Source organism: Trachymyrmex septentrionalis, unplaced genomic scaffold, assembly GCF_001594115.1.
Source record: "Trachymyrmex septentrionalis isolate Tsep2-gDNA-1 unplaced genomic scaffold, Tsep1.0 scaffold14, whole genome shotgun sequence".
In the NCBI taxonomy this organism is placed as follows: Eukaryota; Metazoa; Arthropoda; class Insecta; order Hymenoptera; family Formicidae; genus Trachymyrmex; species Trachymyrmex septentrionalis.
This window is the reverse complement of record NW_017304543.1, coordinates 1,830,746-1,851,338: the sequence shown is the minus strand read 5'-3', so window position 1 is coordinate 1,851,338 and position 20,593 is coordinate 1,830,746. Positions and strand designations below refer to the sequence as shown.

The window sequence follows — 20,593 nt, the reverse complement described above, 5'->3', positions numbered from 1 at the left end:
GAGAGAGAGAGAGAGAGAGAGAGAGAGAGAGAGAGAAATATCACCAGTTAATGAGCTCTGGAATGGAGCCCTTTCGAAATCAATATAGTGTTGAATACAAATGAATATAAAATAAAACGATTAGTGAAAGAGGAGAGACGAGTTCCTAATTTTCCATAAATGTATCTTATTAAGTATATTTTTATTGCAGTCGATGAGAATTAATATTACGATTAAAGTGACGCAAAGCAGCGTCCGATCTTTTCGCGGATGAATTTCAAAGTTGCACGCTTGATCGCGAGTTAATTCAACGTCACTGTGTGTTACGTGAAAGAGCGGAGGGGTGGTTTCGACACATCGACGGCGGTGCAGTAGAGTGGCAACAAACAGCGGACACCAGATACTCTTGGCGGTCCCGCACCCGCACCCGGACACACAATCGAACCGCTCACGCAACGCGCACGCACGGCACCTTCCTACGCACGCGTTCGTCTCCACGCGTGTGTATATCCGCACGAAGCAATTGAACGGCGAATGATTCAATTTGTCAGACCAATGAGTTTGTCAGGTGCCACTCCATGCCGCGCCGTACGGCGCGCGAGAGCTCGAATTGGATTTGATTTAACGTTGCGCGTATTGCCGCGCATTACACACTAGAAATATCGCAAATCTCTCGCACGGCATCCAATTACTTGTTCCCCGAATACAATGCGGAAAAGCCGCGCGCCGCTACGTTTGCGTGCACATATACCTTTGTGTGTGTGTGTGTGTGTGTGTGTGTGTGTGTGCGCGCGCGCGCGTTTGCCTGAGCACGCCGGGAAGCCTCGCGCGAGCGTATACTGGCACTATAGTGAGTTCAGGCCGCGTTCGGCCGCGTGAAATTCCGGATTTCGACATAATGGAGATCGCTGTATCTGCGTACCAGCTGCGCGCGCGAATCTATCCGGTTCTCGCAAAACATTTTTGCACCGTGGTGATTTTGCTCGTTTACTTTTACATTTCGAACGACACGTGACGATGGAATAAAAAAAAACCGAATGGTTCATTTGTTGCAGATGACGTTTGCGCAACAATCCACTCCGAACGATCTGTCATCGGACGTTGTGATACTTACGTCAGCCTCACGACCGCAGATTCAGTGAAAAGGTAAGAACCATTTTAAGCAGTAATTATAATTATTATGTGATGATTTAATTTTCCGTATCTTTGGAATTTTGAATAAAATTATTTTTTTTTTTTTTTTGCAAAAGAAAGATTTTTACAGTTAAAAAGGATTACTTATTAGCGATTTGTCATTGATTAAAAAAACAGCGGGGAGAGTAGTTCTCTAGTCCTTTTAAATAATTCTTGCTTTGTTCTTGTTCGACTCCTTTTTCTTTTGCCTCCGCAGCGAAGGACGTACTATCCGGTTGTCCTGACTTAATTAAATGGTTTAAGTTCCGACGAAAATCCGAGGCCGATATCCGACGGCGAAGCCACGGGAAAAAATATTTCAACCGGATTAAGTACGTAAGCTTTAGAAAAAGGTTACGGAGGAGAGGCTGCCGGCTGCCGTGGGAATAAATTCTAATGTGGCGGCATTATAATTGCGCGGTTTACGTTCGCTACCGGCCAAGGGCTGCACCGGAGCCAAATTAGCGACGATCATTATTTATGTCTCGCGAGGAAAAGGGGTTAAAATGGCCACTCGTTGCCGCTGTACTTCTATAACGCGGAAGACAAAGGGTAGTTAGCCTCATCCTCCGTGATGGGGATCCTCGAAAATCCGGGAAATTACTTATCCCACCGAAATAACTGTCGAATTATGACTATAGTAACGTATTTGTCGCTTCAATATTAGCGTATTAAAAGGTGTTGTTATTTAAAATGCAGATATAAAGTTGAGTTTTATGAGTTCTTGACAAATCAATATTTTAGTTGCATTCTAAATTACGTTCACTGCTTGAGAAAAGTCAGTCTGAAATCGGGGTCAGGAAAGAAATCATTGATAGAGTTGATAAAGTAACGAGATCCTGGAGACACCTTGTATATACAGTAATATACAGCGCTAAATAATTCTACGTGTTATATAGTCGAGCCGTTATGCGTTCCCCTTGTAATTTCCCCGCGATTAAGTAATTACGCGCGAACTCAAAGCCCGTTGGAAGTGAATCCGTCGTCGGTGTTTATCGTGCCGATAAGACGACCGGGCGTGCAGAGAGTACGCACGTTCCTTATGCCTTTTTTTTTCTTTTTGTTTTTCTCTCTCTCTCTCTCCCTCTTTTTTTCATAAACGACACGAGGTTCGTAATTTATAGTACACCTTGACAGCGCATCGTCTGGACTTTATAACTTTATGGTGCACGACAAACAGAGAGAGCGACTGATAAGTAGCTATCTGCCGTGTTAAACATGTTATCCTAACCCGTTACCGACATGTCTACGCCGAAGTGCAGATAAGCAACAAGTGTGCAGTTCGCGTCGAGCCGTTTGGGAAAAGATATTGTGTACTCGCTTCTCGTTAATTATCTCTCGCCTCTTTCACGCTGCTTTTTTTCTCCTCTCTCCTCTCATTTTCGTTCCCCGTTCGGTCGCCGGCGTTAACGCTGGTGCCTACCAATAACGGACGATATTGCTCTCATCGAACGAGTTTTCACGTCGCCTCCGTCGTTTAATTCCTCTTCACGGCGAGAGAACGATAGAATTTGCGTGAATAAATCACGAATAAATCGCGGTGATTGAGTGGCGACTGGAAAAATAGCGCGTAAGGAGTGAATGTTTTAATGCTGGAAGTATATTTAAAACGAGCGCATACATTTTTTTTGTTATGTATTAAAATTATTATCCTTTCTGATTAAGACAGATTAAAAGGCGAGTAGTAACTTTTATGAAAATTTAACATCCCGATTAGAGAACGGGAGATTCATACATAATAGTGATCTCGTACAGGCGAGACTTTACAGTTACCCGTAAGCTGAGTAATTTCCGAAAGTATCTTCTCTTACGGAACGATAAATTTAGATCTTGACATTTAATTATGCGACACGAAGCTAAGGGTGGTTTCTTGGACTACGAGATGACTCTTGTTTCGTTTATTTTAATGGAAATGGACACTACGCTACAACATATTTGCTGAATTGTTGAGAACTTTGAATGATTACTTTGCAACTATATACAAGTTTTTCTCTGTATTCGCAGTTTCTCAAAATAACTGATGGAAATCCTAATTTTATTATTAATTATAAAAATATCGAGAGAAGAATATTGTCTTTATAACTTACGTGTAATGGTCATATCAATTATTATATTACATTTAATTTAATAATTATATCAATATAGTTAACACAATAATTCCTTCTTGACCGTTTAATTATTTATTGAATTTATTTTTACCTCAATTTTCAACATTAACAAATATCTTATTCTCTCTGAGTATCAAATAGTTAATATCACATGTTTAATCTCGCTTTCTATTTCCTCTGGCTGGGGAGAATAGCACGACCTTATAATATCGATATAATTTCTCCGGAGGGTCTGTATGACTTTCGACCACTGAAAGTTCGAGAACAAACCTACATGCAATTAAGCGTAACGGTTCTTCCACGTCTAATAATAAATTTGGCGATGGTGCGGGTACCAGGCCCCGCTAATGCGTTAGAGCGTATAGATTGTTGTTAATGGGAGTTATAAGGACGCATTAGCCTGATAAATAGTAATGGGGTTTATTGGCGGAAAATCAGAAAATATGACGATAGCCGGGGTATTCTCCCCCCTTTTCCTTGCGGACACGCACCGAGACGTTCCTTTTCCTTGGGATCTGCCATCAGCCACCATAAGCGTGGATATATGGACCCCAAGTTTATTATATTTGCTGGCCACAAGGAGGCTTCATCGGCTATATCTATGAAATACTGTTTTAGACGCGGGCTATGAGATTCTTTCTTTTTCCTTACCCTCATTCCATCGATGTATCACCATATGCGAATCATTGACTGACAAACTCTTTGACCTTTTCAATATGTAATTATTTGAATTATTTTTATATAGAAATTAATTTGACACGTATTAATGATACAAGTTGCCTAGACAATCTTTTGCTTTGTCATTTTTATTACGTTACATTTCATATATTTATGATATACTTAATTTTTAATATGTTTATGACATATTTATTTTTGTATAATAGATAAGAACAGTTTGATTCTATCGGATGAAGAAAAAAGTCTGTCAGGTTTGAATAGATGATGTTTGTAAAAAAGATATGCAGGTGGACCTGACCATGCTGTAGACTAAGTAGCATCATAGGTCGTGACGTTTACGTATATACAAACGCGGTCAATGGGTTTTTGGTTCCTAGCTATCGCACTCGACTACTGGATGTTTATTTCGAGGGCTTTGAGAACATAAATTTTTCTGAAGAACCTTGAAAGCGAGGAACCTTCTAACGTCGACTATTTTCTTCCATAAAGTTGTACTACTTCGCAGTAGTGGATTACCGCTTGTAAAGGAGATGAAATTTACTTCGTAACCACGAAAGAGAAAAAGGACTAAGTTCTTCTTCCAACATTAAAATAAATGGATTCTTTTTTAAGCGTTCAATGGTCTTTGCTTTTTTATTTCTTTCTCTCTTTTGTCTTATATTAGTATACGCTATGTAGCATCTTAATTTAATATTGTAGCCAAAGCTTTTAATTTTCAAAATTATTTTAAATAATGTATTAATATTGAAATATCAAAATTGTATATAATATACAAAACATCAACGTCGAAAGTCTGTGACTTTGTGATAAGACTTAATGTGATAGATATCGATTTATAGTTTTTTAATATATTTAACATACAATTTTCATTAGAACAAAGAACCTGCTAGAGTCATTAATTCTTATTTACTCTCGTTAATTTTTTATATGAGCTCAAAAAAACCTCTTTTTAATTTTTAGACTTATACATTGTATAAATCTTAGCGGCATTAATAATTGATTTTAATAATACAAACTTCAAGAAGGAAGTTTTTCTACGGAAATGAACCGCATATCGTGAGAGGTGTATACAGAAAGGTTAAACGATGTACTATTTTAGTAGCAGACATTCATAGCCTCTTAACTGTCTAACATATTTGGAGAATAGTTTCTTTTTTTTTCGTGATATCTTGAAGATGAAAGAAAACAGAGCCAAACGAGTAGGGATCGGATGTGACTGTGTTCTCTTCCTATATAGCGCCAAGTTCGTCCTTTCCGGTCTCCCCCTTTATATTTGGTAGCGATATGAGCAGCACGTGTGGCAATGCGGTTGTCGTACGTGGTGGCTCGTGGTAACATATACGGGGCAACGCCGAGAGGAACGTCGGTGTATACGGGTGAGAATTACTCTGAAGTCGGGTCCCCCGCCGAATTATACGATTCACCTGGTCCCTATTTTACGACGTTTATATTACATCGCGCTGCGGCGAATCTTGGCTGCCGGTGCGCTTCTTGCGGCTCGACTTTTCCTCGCCGCCGCGTTTAATCTTATTTCATCGCGGATACCGTGGAACCGTGAATTCCGAAATTTCTGTTGTAAACTTTCGCGTAAAAAAACTCGACGCACATCTTGGCGCACTGGTACAATCGTCATAGCTGTAATTATTTATTATGACGTTTCGTAACTACGAAGTTATATAAAACAGTAATAAAATAGTTATATTCTAGTAGTGAAATAGTGATATAATTAAATATATATTAGTTTACAAATATTCTCTCTCTAAATCTGAATCACTCACATCTAATTCTAATGTCATCCTAAGCATGCCATCGATTAATAGTGAATGAAATGTGTGGAATTCCTAATCTAGCTAACCTTGCTTTAGTGTATAAATTCAATATATATGGTATTGGAAAATTGAAACTAACGTATAAATATCAGTATTTTAATTACATGCTCAATTTTTTATGACATTAGACAAAGAATTTTTTTAGTTGAATTTTACTGATTATCAAGTAAGTCGCTAAGTATGTCGTTGGGTAATCAGTGATTATTCAATGATTCAGATTTAGCGAGTTAAAATGTCGTAGCGTATTATCGTACAAATTTATAATAGAATGAAATTATGTTCCTACATCAGGATATTTATAAGGACTATTATAAATACTCTCTCGTCGGAGACCTAAAGCTTAAATACACTGATTCTGTCTGAAACAAGGCCGAAGCATAAATCTATCAACGAGAAAAGAGTTACTCATAAAAAAAAAAAATGAAAAAAGAAATGGAAGATCGCTAACACCATCAGGGAATCGTTGCGTTATCGCGGCATATTTAGTCTTGCCCGCAACCTCTCTTCTGCTTCTCTACCCCTTGCCTAGTCTCTCCACCGTTAATGCCGTGGGTATCCTTCGATAAACAACGGAGCAGCAGGTTGTTCAGATTTTATTTGTCGAAGAGCCGCCAGCGCCCTTCTTCATATCCGCGCTTATCGTTCTCGGACGTTCCTCCCCGGCGTTTTCTCTCTCTTTCCCTCTTAGGAAGCTGGAAAAAATCCGTAAATGGGTAAATATTAAAGGCTCAGCTCCCCTCACCGCGTCGTCGCGCGTACCGATAACGGAGGTCCCGCTTTTGGAGCTTCACGATACTATCTTTATTTCTCGAGATCGTAAAATTTTACAGTCGACGGGCAGGGATTTTTATCGTCGTGACGGTCCGTCGCTTCTTTCGCTTTCACCGCCCTTGTATCTTCGCGATATTTGTACACGGGGGATGAAACATGAATTTACAGAATATTGTCGGCAATTAAGAAACTATCGATCAATTGGACGTGTGTGTCGCGTAACATTACTGACATTAATTGTGCGCAAGTAGTAAAATCGCAATTGGCCACACGCTCAATTTCTCTGAAACATGAACTTCTCGCGGACATCATCGAGACTATTATCGTCAGAATAAGGAGGGGGAGGTAGGTAAATAGATAGGACAACGCACTCCGCAGGTGGTACGACGAGGGTTACAGTCCGCTGTTATACTGCGCTCGTCCATTAGCCCGCGTCCACGAAAATTATCTGTGACACAAAGACGATAGGTGGGCGCGCGCAAACAAGTTAGCCGCCTCCTGATTTTGCGGAGTGGCAGCCTCATAATTGTTACGACGTAACCTCCAGATAATCGCGTCTAAAGTTTCAGGACATTTCGTACAGTTAGTTGGCGGTTTGGTTGGGAGCCGGGCATTTAGCCCGTATTGTCGTGCATACGCCGAGCGTGGATGTACACGCTCGGCGTCCTCTTTGCCTACAGGCTCGTTCAAACGGAACGTACGTGTTCCCTCGCTATGTCGGGGCACGGGATGGTGTACTCCTCCCGCCGGCTTGAGCGTCCGTAATCCGTTCATGGACGAACTGCTGGCTCCGGTAGATACGTACAATGCTTGCCACTTGAACTTCCACGGATGCTGCGTATTCACGCTGCTAGTACCGCACAATTTCTATTACTTTTCACCATTGGCCTCTTAATCGTTTGTATCTCGATATTATGATGGAATACATTGGAGATGTTGTTATTTCTTTCTTGATATATCGATAATTTAATTTTCTCGACATTTTCTCTTAACTTATCGACATTCTTTATAATAATTACAATAGTCGAATCGACTCTTTATTTCAGATCTTTAATTTGTTCAGTATATATATATATATCAATTAGTAAATGGTTTTTGTAATTCTCGTCTTTTTGGATATAAAATTCGGATGGACCAAGATCTACAAGAATTTCGCGTACGAGAAAGAGGGAAAGAGAGATTGTGAGAAAGATGTACACACAGAGAATATGCAGGGAGTCGCGGTTAATGCGTGTGCGAGCGACCACACGAATTAACGCTTGTTTCCAAAAGCCCTAACGTGCCTGCGACAATTCTTGAGTGCTGTCTACTGCAGAGGCAATAAGGGGGAGGGAGAGAGAGAGAGAGAGAGAGAGAAAGCGAGCACAGCGCTCTCCTCCGACCAGCAACCTTCCACCTCCGTCTCCTCCACCGCCGCCGCTGCCACCTCCGCCGCAACCAACCCCTTTCTCTGACCCCGGGGATGCGGAGCAACCACGTTAAACGTTGGTAATGTTAACGTAAATAGATTATAACACTCTGTTAAACAGGCAGGCAGGCGGGCGGGCCTCGGCTCGTGCGAATTACTCACGGATCGCGTGACACGTTCCCCTGTCCTGCCAACCGCTGCTTTTGGCTATCATCCTACGTGGTGCACGCGTCGACGACGCTGTCCTCCCACCGTTCTCCACCCGACTTGACTGTGTCTACCTACCTACCAACCGATGCGGACGCGACCCGACCCGCGCTGTACCTCGACGCCGAAAGCAAGCGTGACCATCCTTGCATTCGTATGAAATGAAATCGCCGAAATTTCCTTGCTCGTTTTTCGCGGGACCGCGGGAATCAACTTGCGGAATGAAAGTTGCTGCTGACGGAACGGTTTGGAGTACGAAACGTTCTCTCCGGTCTGTTCTGTCAAAAGCCATACCAACCACTGATTTCGTTACTTCGACCTTCGGATGCACAGGGTCGTGTTTATAATTGCGTTTTTGCCGAAGAAATCAGCTGAAACTAGTCTTGAAATGTTTAATAGATAAATCTTGATCTTCGTTAACTTGATATTAAAATCATACTTGCATGACTCATATCGAATTAAAAAATTGAGTTTTAAATGATAAGAATGTTATTGTTTGAAATTGTATCATCATAATCTATATATAAATATGTGCCTTTTATGAAATATGAATCTTACTCTATATCATCTTACTCTATATTTAAAGATTAGTAAGGGCATGGAAATATTATAGACGAGTATAGATTTTTATGGGTATATTGCATAAATCTTTTATACAATAATGCACTAGAATTTATTTAAGAATTGTATATCCATCAATTTATTACGTGTCTAAAGCTGTGCATATACATACGTATATGAAACTGATATAAGGTAAATACAGTTGATGAATTATTTATTGATACTATTTTATTGTACGATCGATTACATGACGTACCAATTGTGTTTTACGTCTTTTAAAATAAATTTAACATACATGTCATAAAAGCAGATTTTATTTTAAAAGAAATAATTATTGAGACAAGAATTTAATACATGTTGAACTTATCTTAAAAGATATATATATATATATAAAAAGGAAGAAGAGAATATTTCTCTACGGCATAATATGTCATATGTCGCTCAGATAATATATGTAATAATATGAAATGTCATCTAACAATCGTATAATATTTTAATAATAATAAGTTTTACCTGAGTGAGTAATTGTTTCTTCTTGGTTGAGTATAATTTTAATTGATGTTTAATCAAAATTTAATGAACCGCGTTGTTCGTGTTTAAAGATATATAACATTTCTATTTTGAATATTTGGAGACGATATTTAAATAATAGGTCAGACATTTATTTTGGAACCGTAGAAAGGCTGTAATATAAAGGTATATATAATATGTAAGAGATATATATCTTCTTTTTTCCTGTCGATTTTTAATTTACATATTGCATTTTCATATTTTTCTATACATATATATCATCTACTTTAAGTTATTAAAGAAGATTATTTTTATATTTTAATACTATCAAAATGTCACATTTATTGATAAAATAATCACAGATATATTGAAGAATATGTGAGTTTTATTTATTCAGTTGTTCTTTTTAAATGATTACTTTTAGTCTGTATTATTCTCACGCGCCATCACAGAATATGAGTGCAATAATGCGATCGTAATACTTTTATGACGAGAACGCTTCTGCTTGTAAAGTTCATTCGAGTGATGATACGGGGCCTTCTCTCAACATCGAGCTTTGCGATTTGTATGCAAGGATTCTTTAAAGATTATTACAGATTTAAGAGTACAGTAGCGATCTAAATTTCATTAGGTCTTTATGTTAAGAAATTTACATGTTACACTTAAAAAAAAAATAGGTACGTTAACCTATGTCAAAAATAGGTATAGTAAAAGATGTTCAAGGGATAATGATATAATCAATATATGAATTAAGAACGATAATATACGAAGGAAATACAATAATGTACTAAATATTTTTAAGATATATAAATATATGATTAAATTTCATGTAATTACTTAGAAATTTTTTATAAACATCGAACAAATTACTGTATAGTGTCAATCCTTTGTTGATAGTGTAAAAATTTTCTATCTTCGTCCGTAACCTACGACTCAACTTTAGCGCAGATGTTTATATTGTTCCGGATTATAAAAATTCTTACATTACTTGTAAAAGCTTTAACAGTTTTTACTATTCTGAAAATTGGATTATATTTACTTATTCTTTTTATAAATTTGAATTTATCTAGAATTCACTATTAAAAAATCAACTATGCCTTTAAAGTTCAACGTTGCCAGCGAAGAGTTAATAATAACGAATAACTTTTTTATTTCATCGATCCTCTATTAATTATTTATCCGTCGCGACTGTCATAAAAAATTATAATTCTCTTGAAATTAAAATTAATGTAACAATTAACTATTAATTTACATTATTAAGAAGTTATCTAATACTAGACGTCTCAAAAAAACCTGTATTTCTAGGATCAAAAGCCAAGCAATCCTTACTTGCTGTCAAGCTTACACGTAGTTTTCACGACGGATGGATCTAGTCCTTGCAAGACTCGGTCACAAAAGATACTCTCTCCTAGGGATGCCGCATTTTATAGTTCCTTAAAAGCCCACTTACATTTACAGACGTCACTTAATATCGTAGTTTTTTTTTTTTTTTTTCAGATTCAGATGCGTGGTACACGCGTGCACACGTGCACATGTGCGTACGTGTGTAATACGTGCGGTCGTTGAAGCGTCGTTACCGGCGCCGTACGTGCGGCACACCTCGGCGAGGGCTAATGCATTTTTACGGGGGTTAAAATCATTTATAAGCTATAAATGGGGACTATCGTTGCGACGGTGCCCCCTTACGTCCCAATAAAACCACACTTTGTCCGGGCTAGACACGACCAGCCACTTCGGCGTCTCACTCGTACGGCCTGCTTTTATCTCTTATTTACAACTCTTTTATTCTCCGATTCCATCTCAATCAGGCTTTGACGTTGCCATCGTGACTGGCAGTCAGTCGGTAAGTTTGACGTCCTAAAAATAAGATGACTAGGATTAAGGTCGCATTTCTCTCTCGACACGTCTTGCACAGTCACACCGTGCGCGTTTTGCAGTAAATCCGTATTCTGATTAATTCGTTTTGTTCTCCGAAATTTGTGTTCTATCGTACTGTAGGAGGGATTCGTAATTTAAGAGAATTAATGAATTAAGGAAATTATGATTGAGAGAATTTACAGAGAGATACGTTATAAGGGAAACGTTTAAAGAAGTCGACATCTCTCAATCACAAATATTTTCTGAAGAATAGAACTCGCAGAAAGATGTACTACAAATAAAAAAAAAAATCTACTCTGAAATAGCATTTGGTTGATTTGAGAAACCTGCACGAAAGGTATCATGACGTTGATAATTAATATACAGACTGCGCGTACAGGCCTGAAGATATTGTTACAGGAGTCTTGTAATTTTCAACGCATCAGAACAGGCTGCAGTTTCGCTAGCAGGCAACACAATCCAACCATTTATAACTCGTCTTATACTTCTAGATACATTGTGCGGCGCATAGCAGGGTGCATACATACGGATGTGCACGTGCCATTCGCAGTAACTATTAGAGCCCGCAGCGGTATTGCTACCGCAATATTCAAATCCAAGCCACGATGGAGTAATGTCTGGTTCTCGTATAGATTGCTCGCCCTCGGGCGTACCGAGCGCGTTCTGCGAATCACAATAATTCCGATATTGCCTACCATTCCTGCTGATGATCCTGCTAAATACGATGCGACGAACTGAATTTGCCGACTACTCGCACGATATGGATTCATAACCGAGTGGCATATTAGCAAATTGTATTAATGATTATTATATTAATTTTTTTTACATTATTATTTTATTATTTTTATCACACTATATCGAGAATTGAACGGATGATGTTACGAAAAAATAGACTACCTATTTCTTGTGAAATAAATTGCGAAAACGTTTTATCGAGATGAGATATATGCAATTCGTCCTAATGTATTGAAAGTTACACAAGTTTATAAGGTAACAATATCTTTAGATCAATACGTGGAATCTATCTAATTAGTGACGTCATAATATCTCGTGCAGATTTCTTGCATCGTTAAAAGATATTTGAAAGAAGATTTTTTTTTTACTTTGTAATAGATTTTATCGCATTTTTATGATGTAGAAATATTTTAACAATAAATGACGATATAAATGGAGAGCACTTATTAAACTTCTAATGAATTATTTCGACATTTGGTCGTAAAATGTTCTGAGGGTGGAGCAACGGGATTGCAAACCGAGTTTTTAATTCGACGCGTATCACATGACATTAGTCAATGAAAGCAGGACCGAAAAGAGTGGATGGAATCAGAGTGGCACCGGCAGGCAGATGAATCTCTCTCGCATTGTCCGCGTTTGAATGAACACACTCCCCGTCCCATCTTTCTATTTCTTCGCGATTTTCCAGCGTTATTTTCGGCGGCAAATATTATCGTGTCGAACAATGTCATCGTTTTCAATGTCCCATCCGTCTCTATTCTAGTATTTCGATGTACTTCGCTTGGGCGGTAATCTTTATTGTTTTCTGAAAGTATGCCACGGATATGGATATAGGTCTAGGAATACTAATATTTAGTCAAGCAAAAATAGATTAAATTATTTAAAAGATTATTCAAAATCAATAGATAGAATTATTAAAAATTGGCCGAGTTATATATTTAATTATCAAACAGATTTTTTTACATATGCAAATCAGTTTGTCACATAGACACCATAGCATGCATAGTATGCATAATTATCGAGATTGTAGGTGATAATCAAATCAGAGAAAAAATAGCGGAAATCGTCTAGACAAATTCTTGTCGTCGGCGCTGCGAGACTGAACGCAAATCTGAATGATCGTTGAATATGCTATTGTTGCTATTTTTACTGCTATTAAAGTCCATGCCGGACTTTTATCGGTATATTCAGCGAGGAGTATAATAAAATGAGAATAATATTTCAAAAAAAAAAAAAAAGAAGAAGCTATAATGAATTTTTTAAATAATAAAACACATTATGTACGTTAATTCTAAGAAAATTCTCATAGAATAAAAAGATTCGTACAACAATATAACAATGCATTGGTAGGAAATGTGGAAAGGAATATAAAAGTGCTGAACATATTTTTCATCAATATCTACATGCCGCGATGAGCGACGAGCAGTCTGCAGAATGGCAGAAATTCGGGACGATAGGACAATTCTGACTCGTCTTCACGGAGACAACTTCAGCCGAGGAGGGGAGGGAGGGTAGTTGAAACCAGGAGGGACGGGGATGGATTGCGGCTCGATTCGGCAGCAAGCCCCCTCGGGGCACGTCGAGGATCGGGAGACGCGCCATTTCATTCGCAGACTGCCGATATCGCCAACCCCTTCCAAAATATCTCATTCCTAAACGCCTCGAGCTCTCGATGGATTACAAACCTATCTATTACTTCTCTGTCCCGACCCACGTTTCACGTGGCAGCAGCCACGAGTACGACGCACCGTCTCCTCCCATCGAGTCTTTCGGTAGAATTTTGAAGAGGCATATCTTTTTTTGAGGCAAATTGTTGAGAACAGTGCAATTGGAAAACGTGATGATTTCATTTGTACGAAGAAATAAATCGTGAAGGAAAGGATTTTTAATTCTCCAGATTAGAAAGTAACAAAAATATAATATTGGCTTAAACATTTTTATATGACTTCTTTACAATGTGTATCAAAACACGTTTGCGTAAAATTATCCTTTTTCTGTTAAATAAATAACTAAGAAGCAAATTATTATTGCTACGTATTTGTAAATGTTATTAAGAAACAACATATAATATTTCTACTTTAATAAATACTTCGATTAATAAAGGTACTGAATCTCTCTTTTATTAAAAATATATTTTTTGTATTCTTAAGATACAAAGGTTACTTCTTTCGAGACGTCGCTTTTTTCAGTCGCGACGGGCGTCGCATCGACGCGGTTTGGTTAGCCGGACGTGAGAGAAACTCGAGGTGGCGGAGAGAGTAGAAGAGAGATCCCCAGTGCTTTTCAATTCGCGATATCGTCGTACCGGTGCGACATCCCGGTGTTAGGGACGAGGGGCAACGGCAACCTGCCGTGAAGGAGATATACCGCGTTCTTCGAGTCGGTACACACAGCGGCACCTCTTAGTCTAATTGAAAAGTCGGCAGAAATTGAAAATTGTGATCGCGAATTGTGAGCTGCATTAGGCCTGGGAGACGGGGAAGAGTCCGTGGAAGAAAGGGAGAGAGAGTAGGATAGGCTGCAGAAAAAAATGAGGAGACTCGGTGAGTCGGAATATGGCAGAATGAAGATTCAGTGTTTTGTTCCGCTGCGTTGAGGGTGGCGTGTGTGCTCTAGGGGTGGTGCAAATTCAGATTCGTATGGGTTCTTTTAAAGAGTCGTCGATTGTTCTGTATAGGCACGTTCTGAGGGTTGATTTGTGCGTCTGCACATTTCATCCATACGTTCATTTATTTATAGACAACGCCGTGCAACATTTCTCTCGCGACGCGTCGCGACACTTGCATAACAACGCCGTTGACTGTTCTAAACGCAGCCTCTCTACGGTCCTTCGAAGGCACTTGTATATTTCAAACGTCGGCTTGTACGCATCGAGAAGGAAACAGGGGATGAATTGTAACTGAAATGTCGGCGTGGCATCTGACGCAAGAACTGTAATCGTGCCTGTTTTAAAAAACGTGGAAAATCTTTGATAATGCCATTCCGCGTATACGAGGAGTTATCGTTTATGAAAGGCTACTCAGCGTATTGCGAGTAGGAGGGACGTAAATTTATGAGATATGTTTATTGTATATTTGTAATTGCGATTTTAATTAAAAGAGGGAATATACATCGATACAGTATTTCAATGAAACACATAGATTTAATTTAATACGAAATAAATTAATAATATACAGGTTATTATACATTTCTCTAAAAATTAAAAAATTTTTAGAAACATATACTTATATCTTCCTATATAATAATTTTACAATCAATTAAATTACTCATTAATTATAATAACTATTTATTTTATTAAAAATACTATTTCTTTATATGAATCAATTAAAGAATAATATTTATTTTTTTATTATATGTTTTTTCAACTTTTACTTATTTTCTATTGCGTAATAGCAGTAAGTCTGGATGCTGATAAGGAAAAAATACCAGTTGATTACGATCGTGATATCTATGTCGTATCAAAGTAATACTTGTTCAGTATGAGCACACGCTATAATGCACATATATCCAAATTACAGCCCATCTCGGTCACCTTCTTACTGTCGATGCCTTTGCAAAGTTCGTCTTATACTCAACTCGTTGAAGTCGACGGCGCGGGTGAATAAAAGAAATAGTTCGAGATACACATCAAAGCGGCGTGATTTCGAGGGCGCACCTCGACTTGCCGCGCTACTTCTTTCAGACTGAGAAAAAAAGAAACCAGAGGACAAGACACGCGAGGAAGAAAAATAAAACTGCCGAGAAACGCCACGCCGGCCGGCGATGTGGGATACGCGAGGGAATTTCGAGTAAACGAGTTAATTTGCATCGAGAACGAGGACTTGGACGATGATGGCGGATGATGATCGTGACGACGCACCGACGGTGTTGGGAATGCGAGAGCTTATCTTATGGAACCGCGCGACGGGCATCTAACAAAGTCGAGTCAGATATAATGGCAGTTGATCGTTTTATAAATTTGTTCAAGCTGTTGTCGAGTCATCAGTTTTATCTGAGCGAATGTTTTAAGTTATACTCATTAAATTCTTTGGAGTGGAATCTCACTCTAAAGAGTGAAATTTGAGCCAGTCTTGAAAAAGAGTTAATTTTCAATTGACTTAATTTTCAATTTTTTAAGGTAAGGTTTCACTCCTTAAAGTGAAATTTACTCTAAAAGTTTTAGACAGTATGTAACTCTTTACATTTTTAATCAGCGATCTTTTTGTAGGTATTTATTGCAATATTACGATATAATGCTTTAATTATATTTAATTCACGAAGTAATTAAAAAATACTTTTTTTCTACGTATACATTCCTTTGAAAACGTTATTGCTCGTAACTTTTATATCTTGGATAAATAAGATATTTTCAGATTGACTTTGTTACATGTCTTTATGACTGTTTTTCAATATTGGCGGAAAAACATCCTATAATTAGTAACGCGTTTTTTAGTGCAATAAGATGATTAAAAGACGAGCGTCTTTGCCTTTTCAATGCAACTTATTTCAATCCACGCAATGCTCAATGCACTTTGTGGCCCATTAGTATCGCAGTCGTCGACCATCTCTAGTGGGATGTCGTAGATTAAAATCAAATTGCGCCTTTTCCACGATTCATTCCCAATTTACAGCTTCCGTTCGTCATCCTCCAGTCAACCGGCTTTACCTTTATTCGTATACTTGCGAATGGAGCGCGTTGGATACGTCGTTGACGCGCGTAATTACACGGTAGGATTAAAGCGACACGTCGGACGCGTCTCAAAAGGACGAATCCCAGGACACTTCGATAGGTGGTACCTTAGCACTCTCTATCGCGCTCTCTTACCCTTCGCAACCCTATCTCGTCACTCCTCTGTAATATGTATGTTCGCATCACCGCGGTGTGTCGGTGTCGCCTAATTGGAGCTTTCCGAAGTTAACGTGGCAGTACGTCGCGCGAAACGAATTTCCTTAGCGACGCTTGCTCGTCATTTCTGGCTCGTAGAGCGAATGACGAATCTGCAATTGCGTAAATCTTTCTTATCCGACAGAGGAACTGAGAGATTTTGGGACTAATTTTTTAAAACGTATTATAAAATTTGGCAATGCGAGAAAATCTTTGAAGGAAGTTTGAGATATTTGCGATATGAAGAAGAAAATTAAAACGAGTCGAAAATTACACGAAAAGACACACAGTGATATTCGTTCTCTGATCTTTTTAACATATAAAAGAATGATACTAATTCTAGACGGAAGGCAATGCATTTATATCAACGCATATATAATATACCGAAATTTCTTTATTCCATTATGACATGGAAAGAACAGTTTTACTGGCGTATTTAAAAATTTAATTAGATACAGATCTGAAAATAATTTTATTGGACCATCAAAATAATTCTGTAGGAAACTCAAGCATGACAAGCAACGCTGCAAAAAGTTTCGACAAAAACTTTTTAGGAATCAATTTCAACGTCTTACATTATTATTTTGGTATAACAAAAATTATTTTTAATATTTAAAGTTAAATTTTTTAATATTCTACAATAGCAAAACCGTTCCGTAGAGTATTTTTATCACAAATATTTTTCATTAAGAACCATGCATGAATATATTAGAACGCATATAATTTATGCGTATTAATAACGTCGCGAGAGATCTACGGGATCTGTCTGAAGAAATAGGTAGGATAATATTTGACTGCTCTAACGGAGTCCAGATGAGGACATAGATGTAGGTAGCTACGTTTTAATCACAGGAGACCTACCTACGTTAGATAGGCTCGGGTCCACGGGCTTGTAGTTTGAGTATTCGTCGACTCCGGGAATGCGAATTGAGAGATAAAACGGGAAAGTTGTGCCCGGGCTCTCCATTGCGACTCCTCTCGCTCTGCCATCGCTCACCGATTGTCCTTGTCCCCCGCTCGTCGCGTTCACGTACGCCGAACTCTCGTTCGCTCGTTCCTCTGGTCGAGCCCGGGCCGCCCCTCTAATTTTCTTCGGAGTTCAGCTATGCGGACTACATTATGGAATAATTGCGCGGGTCGTTATTTCCGGCTTCTGTTTTCGCCGGCGGCCGCGGTGCTCCTATTCCTATGTAACCGAGGCCGGTATAACAAGGGCTGAAGCTCACTCTTTCGTGCGGACTAATGAGCAATGATATCTACATTTGCGATTATTCGGCGCATCCCCTTTTTGCTCCTTAACGCACGTCGGAACGTGCTTTAATCAAGCGTTTGCCGAAGTTGCGACGAGAATTACACCGCTCACCGAATGGGCACGCTTGAGCGTGTATTACATTCACTGCCTCCGTTCAATCGTGAATAAGTCGTTTTCGTATTTTATATATTTAAGATTTAACCAAACCTTTTTGCAATTTTACTAACGAGACAGAAATGTTTTTTCCTTTAATTATCAATTACTTATTTCAACGACTCGTCTCGCTGGAAAGTAAGGAATTATCGATTTTCATCAACTTGCGCTCACACGCAAGTACGACAGCCAGAGAGCTTTGGGTCGATTTTGACCCGGACTGAAATGAAAACCCAACATAGTGAGGGAAGGGATGAACGTTGAACGTCGAAATAAACGGGGGAACGCCACTTTAAACGTGCAATTGCATTGCCTGGAATCAGACCCATTCCTCTCCGCACCCTCTCTCACTCACTCTCGCACCCTCTCCGTCTCTCGCACTCCGTTTCTCTGTCTCGTATCAGGGCGACAGAGCGGGCAGCTTGCAAAGCCCGCTTCGCTTTCCCCCGCCTTACCCCCGCGACCCTTCGAGATTGCTGAGCTATTCTCGCGACTGAATGTTTCATTAAGGCCACCCGGTATTGCTCTTAGATAACTCTACGAGGGGTAAATGATATTTCCGCCATCTCCGATATCGCCATGTCGCTACTGCCACCTTCCACCTTTCATTCCCTAACACATCCTCCTCCCTCACCACCATCCCTCACCACATCCTCATCCTCTTCTGCTCTCTCGTACCAGCACGTCATCGACCGAGAAAGATTTAATCAAACGCCTTTTCGCTCACTCACTTCATAACGAATTCGACTGTTAGGACTTTCGATCGCGACAAGATATTGCCGCGAGGATAACCGCGGCAATTGAGAAAGACAATAATAATGTCGAACGACGAAGGATAGGTCGAATATATCCGAGTTGCGATAAACGACGTCGTCTCGACGGTGAAGATGGAGCGAAACGCGAGTTAGTGTCGAAAAGCGCAAAGTCAAGGGAGGATCGGATGAAGAAAGACTGACAAGGAGAAAGAAGGAGGAAGATTGGAAAGAAGAAAAAAGAAACGAACAGCCCGCAGCCAACCGTCCGCCTACCATTCATGACGATCTCGTATCAGCTGTCATCCGTTAAATTCGTCCGAAGAGGACGAACAGTACGGAAAGGAGATCCGACTCGAAGCGAACCCCTCTCCTAGGACAGGATAGATGAAGGCTTTCGTGGGATTCATATAGAAGAAGGAGGGGACAGGAGGAGACTAAGAGGTAACAGCCGAGGATACAGAAGGAAAAAGGGTGAGTGAAGCAAGAAGAGAAGAGCGGATTTCTCTGCGGCCTAGATCGAGACGAACTTGAATACTCAAATGTCAGAGAAACGACGAATTCTCATTTGCCGTTTCTGCAAGCACGTGCATACGCAGGAATACGGGGGGGGAGGGGGAGGGGGGGGCATCGGAAGGGTACGAGGGGAGGAGGAGCAGCGGGCAGGAGGGATGTAGGGGATAAGGGATCGAGGGCGCGACAGAGAACGTGAGGCACATACGTGTGCACATACGGTGTGTGTCTGTCCCGGGGCTGTCTGCCATGCTCATTCCTGCGATCTTCAATTAATGAAACTCGGGTGCAGTCGCGTCGCATGTCAAATAAATATGTCTCCTACCCCCCTCGGTCCCTCTTTCCGTGGTACAGTCGCCCCCACCGGCAGACTACTTACCCTCTTCACCCTCTTCGTTCTCAACCCCCGCGTTACCGCGTCGTTTCTCGTCGCCCTTCTTCGTGAATCCTTCCTCATACCACGACCGATGTCGTTCTGCCTCTGCACACTTTAACCCTTTCGCGTGTGCTGTTCCACCTCTTGCCCGTCCTCCCACCCTTTCGGTTTCAGGACGGTTTGATCCGGAACAAAATCATCGTTCTATTCGCGCGTACATGCTTCTGACAGCTCTCAGCTTGCCCTCTCCGCTTCACTCGGCGCGACGATAGGACTCGCGTGGCTTCGCTCGGTTGTCGCGTGAACTTCGATCCTAAATTCTGGATTATTACAGTTTAAAGTTTGTGCTTCGCTATATTATAGACCGCCATTAAATGCAAAGACTTTTCGACATAACGAAATTTCTTCTAAAAGTACAGAATATATGTGTGTATATATATATAGATATAGATATCTTTTAACTTTTTTCTGAAATGAATATTAGACTGTACGTATCATGAAATTTTTAGAAATAGATTGAAAAGATGGAAAAATAAAAAGGAAAGAGAAAATAAAGACGCAAAACCAGAGGAAAGAAAATCAAACATAGACGCGGTTTAGTACACGGGTCGTCGACACGGTTGTATAATGTCGCTGGTGGCTGACGATGTACCTCGCTCGACCAGTCAGAGGGGCAGGTGGGGGGAATGAAAGAGAGAAAAGGATGATAAAGAGGGAGAAGCAAAAGAGAGAGGAGGAAAGAAAGCGGAGATCTCTTTATTCTTATTAGCCCCAACAGTGATTCCTGCAAAATTAAAATTGCCTAAGGAGGTATCATTTGCCCCCTCCCCCCCTCTCCCCCCCGTC

General features: G+C 39.8%; 1 long non-coding RNA gene across 2 annotated transcripts in view; it reads left to right on the top strand.

Moving 5' to 3' along the window:
* LOC108745496 overlaps window positions 1-20,593 on the top strand; it is a 90,627-nt gene that overhangs the window by 3,095 nt on the left and 66,939 nt on the right. Inside the window, exons 2-3 of one of the 2 annotated variants that reach the window (XR_001939096.1) lie at window positions 1,035-1,125; window positions 1,370-1,515. This is a non-coding gene — a long non-coding RNA (uncharacterized LOC108745496). Of the gene's footprint in view, window positions 1-1,034; window positions 1,126-1,369; window positions 1,516-20,593 lie in introns of those variants that run through there. The other variant, XR_001939097.1, reaches the window with a different exon arrangement.